Here is a 6213-nt window from a genome sequence, read left to right as displayed (position 1 = left end):
ATTAGTGACTGACTTCTTGCTCACTTTTTTAAAATAAAATTAGCAATTTAAAAAATAATAGAACGAACAAATTAATTATTAATTATTAACTATATTAATTTGAATGCTCTTTCAATCTTTCATTCACTTTTTCTGTCCCTCACACTCTGAAGTTGTCTTTTGTTTATACTTTTGTTTTTTGTTAACTTTAGACAGAAAATAGAAATCATCAGAATTTTTTTTACTTCTTTTCATTAAAAGACTAAAATTTTGTTAAATATTATGTTTTGTCAAATTGAAATTATTTTTGTTCTTTACTTCTAAAAAAAATTCGAAAATTATTAAACAACTGTGATTAATAAATAGAAAATTTATTTATTTTCCATAACTTTCTTTTTGAATCACAATTTTTTTAAGAAAATTATTATTTTGTTTTAGAAAAAGAAGAAAAATATTTGCACAATTTATATTTTAATCTTATCTTTGGAACAGGATTTTCCACAGGAATTAAGACATTCAAAAATTCAAAATTCAAACCTTTTTTAAATTAAACAACTTATAAAACTATTGTTTATAAAACATGAAAATATCAATTGCTCCGAGTCGAAGACTCAGAGTGATCGATTTCTTCATGTTTTCTAATAAATTAAAGATGACCGAGAGATAAAATCATTACTTTACATTATAAGAATATTGTTACTGTAACTTCATCAAAATTTTCATCATTTTAATTTAATTATTATTTTCTAGAATTTTAAATTATTTTTTATGAAAATAATAATTGAATTCCTTCAAAAATTTTATTATTTATGAAAATAATTGAATTCCTTGTGAAATTTTAATTATTTTATGAATATAATGAAATGTTTGCGCAGAATTTCAATAAAATTTTTAAAAATTAAATTCTTTTGAAAAATTTTAGTAGATATTATTGAAATTAATTTAATTCTACAAAGATTTTAATTCAAATTATTTTGAAAAGAAATCGAATTGTTAAAAATTATTTCATTAAAATCTTTGAAAATTAATTTTAATAAAAATTTTAAGAAATAATTACATTTTTCGAGAAATTCCATTAACATTGTACCAAAAATAATTGAAATTCTGCGATGATTTTTATTATTTATGAAAATAATTGAAAACCTTCATACCTATAGAATTTTATTATTTATGAAAATAATTGAATTTCTGGTTAAAAAAATGTTATTCTTCATGAAAATAATTGAATTATTGCGAAGAAATTTTTATAAAAAATTTGTAAATAATAGAATTTCTCTAAAATTTTTATTATTTAATTCATTCATTCAAAATTGTCATTTTCTAAAATTTCAAATTAAATTTTTTTTTAAATAATTGAATTCGTTTTGGGAAATATTTTATTAAAATCGTAGATATTGAAAATCATTAAAATTAGAAAAATTTCTGAAAATAATTGAATACTTTGGAGAAGAATTTTGTTATTTTTTATTTATAAAGATAAATGGGATTTTTACGAGAATTTTTTTTAAGATTTGAACATAGTTGAATTTAATAAGAAGAATTTTTCTTTTTAAGAATTTTGGCAATTATTTTTCAATTCTACAAAATTGAATTTTTTTAGTATTTTCAACAAAAATTTAAATTAGAAAATTTTCAAATTTTATTTTAAAAAGGTAGTAAGAAGTTAGCCGCTCGATTTGTTGCTAGTTTTTAATTTAAAATTCATTTTATACCTAAAAATAAAATATAAATTGGAATATATATAGTTTTAATATTATTATAATTGAAATAATCATATATTCAGACATGGGAAATTTGAAATTTAATAAAATTACAATGTTGAATGAATTTAATTAGAAATTTTAACCCGTTGCCTTTTTCCGACCCACGGGTGGGTCGTGAAAAAGTATGGCCATAACTGTTTCCGACCCACCCGTGGGTCGTGTTCACTATCACTCAAAATAAATATAATTTGTATATAAATTGATAGATATTTTTCTTTATATCAATATTATAAGAAATTATAAGGGTCATTAATGATATTTTAGAAAATAATTGAATAATTAGTTATAATTTAAATATATTATACTATTTGAAAAAGTATCAGATTCCGCTGGGCATTTTGGGACAATCATGTTGTATTTTCCTCAAACAGTTAAGGGGTTAATGAACTTAGATTTTTAAAAAATTTTAATAATTCAAAATCTTCTAAAATTATAGTTAAATTTTTCACCTATTTAACTAATAATTCAATATTTAATAAATTATCAGGCTTCACAGCGGTCTGTCCCCTATTTCCCTAAAAGTCCCCCTTTTTTAAATTTTGGCCCCTAAACGTATACCCTATTTTTTTAAAAAAATAATTCTGCAAAAGAATTTCAATTATCTTGATAACCAACAAAATTCTTCCCATAAAATCAATTATTTTAAGGATTTTTAATGAAATTTTCTTCTTTTCTAAAATTCAATTATTTTGATAAATATCAAAATTCTTCTCAAGAATTCAATTATTGTCAAACATAATTAACTTGGCAAAATTTCAATTATTTAAACTTTCAATTCAATTATTTTTATAAATAGCCAAATTTTTCGCCAAAAATTCAATTAATTTTCAAAAATTTAAACGAATTTGAATAAAATTCTTTGCAACATTTCAATATTATATTCAAAAGTTTTTCGCAATTTAATGTAAATATTTTACTATTTTCATAAAAATTTATCAACAAATTTAATTTATAAAAAAAAACTTTTTGATACAATTCCTACGAAAAGATTCAATTATTTTCATAAATAATAAAATTTCATTTACGAATTCAATTATTTTCATAAATAATAAAATTTCATTTACGAATTCAATTATTTTCAGAATCGCAGAATTTCAAATATTTTTAATAAAATTTTAAATAAATTCTTGGATAAATGCCCTTTATTATTAAAAATTTTATTAAAACTTAAGGAAAGAATTCAATTTTAAGAAACATTCAATTATTCAATAAAACAATATAATTCGTTGCAATAATTCAAATATTTTTATAAATAACATTTAATTCGTCGCAGAAAATCAATTATTTTCACAATTATTATTTTAAATAATTTTGCAAAAGAATTCAATTAGCCTAATAAAGAACAAAATCGCATAAATTCTCCCCATAAAATCAATTATTCTATAAGGAATTTTAATAAAATTCTTTTACAAAATTCAATTATTTTGATAAATATCAAAATTCATCACAAGAATTCAATTCTTTTGAAAAGTAATAAAATACTTTGCACAAAATTAAATTATTTCTAAAATAATTCAAGATATAAGGCTTTTAATATTCAATTTATTATTAAAAATATACTTGAAATTCATTTTTAAATCAAATTTTATTAGAAAATTCTACGACAATTTAATTATTCAAATACAAAATAAATAATGAATAATTGAATGTTTCTGAAAATTGAATTCTTTTGACGAATTTCAATAAAATTTTTAAGAATAATTACATTTTTCGACGAATTCGATTAAAATTGTATTAAAAATTATTGAATCCCTGTAAACATTTTGATTATTTATAACAATTGAATTACATATTGCAAAGAAATTTATTAGAAATTTTGTAAATAATCGAATTTCTGTGATATTTTTATTATTTATGAAAATAATTAAATGTTTGCGTATACAATTTTATTAAATTTTTTGTTTAAATAATTGAATTATTTTGTAAAACTTTATTAATTTAAACATATATTATTTCGAAGGAGAACTTGATAATTTACCATCATGTCAAATTAATCTATTGGATTAATTTATTATTGAATAAATGAATAAATTTTTGTAAATAATTATATTTCTTTTTATAAATAAATTAATTTATGAAAAAATAACTTTTTATAAGTAGTAAATAGATTTGTTAAAATTTGTAAATAGATCTAATTAAAAATATTTTTTTACAAATAAATTGAAAAATATGTAAATTTTTAAAAAAATTTCAAAGTCTCCTTCATATCGTTTTGCAATATTTTTGTAAATTTAATAGTTTAGTGGCGTGATCTGAAAAAAACCAATCAAATTCGTACACTTGTTTATATTGATAAAGAATTATTAGTAACATTTTGACATACACGTTGCACTTGAATGTGATTGGTTCTCTTAAACTTCCATTTTTTTTATTACAGTAAATGCAAATAATATATTTTTCAATATTTTTAACTTTTTCAAAGTTTATTTTTAAAAACAGAAATTTTTTCCTTTTGAATATTAGTGGCGTGATCTGAAAAAAACCAATCAAATTCGTACACTTGTTTATATTGATAAAGAATTATTAGTAACATTTTGACATACACGTTGCACTTGAATGTGATTGGTTCTCTTAAACTTCCATTTTTTTTATTACAGTAAATGCAAATAATATATTTTTCAATATTTTTAACTTTTTCAAAGTTTATTTTTAAAAACAGAAATTTTTTCCTTTTGAATATTAGTGGCGTGATCTGAAAAAAACCAATCAAATTCGTACACTTGTTTATATTGATAAAGAATTATTAGTAACATTTTGACATACACGTTGCACTTGAATGTGATTGGTTCTCTTAAACTTCCATTTTTTTTATTACAGTAAATGCAAATAATATATTTTTCAATATTTTTAACTTTTTCAAAGTTTATTTTTAAAAACAGAAATTTTTTCCTTTTGAATATTAGTGGCGTGATCTGAAAAAAACCAATCAAATTCGTACACTTGTTTATTGATAAAGAATTATTAGTAACATTTTGACATACACGTTGCACTTGAATGTGATTGGTTCTCTTAAACTTCCATTTTTTTATTACAGTAAATGCAAATAATATATTTTTCAATATTTTAACTTTTTCAAAGTTTATTTTTAAAAACAGAAATTTTTTCCTTTTGAATATATATTTTGTTTTTTATTACTTCAACTATTTTTATCAAAATTTTTTGCAGCACTTTCTCACGAACATTTTTAATGTATTTTAATGTACGAACAATTTTTAAAAATTATGAAAATTTTTGCTTAATATAATTGAACGAACTAATAAAAATGATAAAAAATTTATTGCAAAACAAATATAACACTGATATTATTGGTAAATAAATAAATAATAAACAATAATAAAAAAATTAAGAAATTAAAAAATTAAAAAAAATTTTTTTTTATTAAATTAATTAATTATTAGATTAGAATAATAATAATTATTATTATACCTATTTTTTTTAAAGTTTTTTATTATTTTAAATTTCAATGCGATTCTTCACAGAAATGCAATTTTTTTGAAAATTTTTTTTTATAAAATTCTATATATGGGGCAAAATTTCTCAACTGCCCAGGTCAAAAAATGAATTTTTTTGAAGCTTTGCTAAAATGTTACTATTATCAGTATAGAAGTGTAAATATAAAATTTTTTTTAATTTGATAAAATATTTTTTTTAGTTATGGAGTTTCAGAATTTTGACTTTTTTGAAAATATCTTTTTTTTCGATTTAATATATTATTATGATAAGTAAAATTAATCAAATTAAAAGTATAAATAGTCATGTAAAAATCAGAGTGGGACCCTGAAAATTTTTAAATAAAAAAATTATAAATCATTATTTTCTATATAAAATAAGGATAAATTTTGATTTTCTTAAAAATTTTTAAGGTCCCACTCTGATTTTTACTTTGCTCATAGAAAAAAAGGTAAGCTTTCCATTGGGATTGGTTAGAAAAAAATTTTAAAAAAAATAATTTTTAGATAATATTGAAATTAAGAGTTTGACCTTGAATTTCAAGGTCAAATTGAAAGAAAACAAATATAAGAATTTAATTATTTTCAATAAAATTTTAATTAAATTCGTCAAAAATAATTGTAAGAATTAAACTATTTTCATAACTATAATAAAATTCTTCGATGATATGAATTTATTTTTATAAATAACAAAATTATTCGAACAAAATTAATTATTAATTTAAAAAATTGTTATAAAATTCTTCGCAAAATTATTTTTTATAAAATTTTAAATAAAATCCTAGAAAAATGCATTATTTTTAAAATTTTTATTAAAATTCTTCGAAAGAATTCAATTATTCTAAGAAATTTTTATAATTTATGTGGAAATATAAATAAGTATATTAAAAATATTTCATTTTACAAAAATTATTCAAGTTTTGAATGTAATTTAATTTGGAAATTATGAAAAAAAAAGTTTTCTTTTAAAATATTCGGAGAATTCTAATTAAAATGTTTTAAAGCTATGAAAAATTTTCTTC

The sequence above is a fragment of the Leptopilina heterotoma genome, unplaced genomic scaffold (assembly GCF_015476425.1).
Source record: "Leptopilina heterotoma isolate Lh14 unplaced genomic scaffold, ASM1547642v1 Lhet_235, whole genome shotgun sequence".
NCBI lineage: Eukaryota > Metazoa > Arthropoda > Insecta > Hymenoptera > Figitidae > Leptopilina > Leptopilina heterotoma.
The sequence above is the reverse complement of the archived record's forward strand: the minus strand, read 5'-3'. Positions refer to the sequence as shown.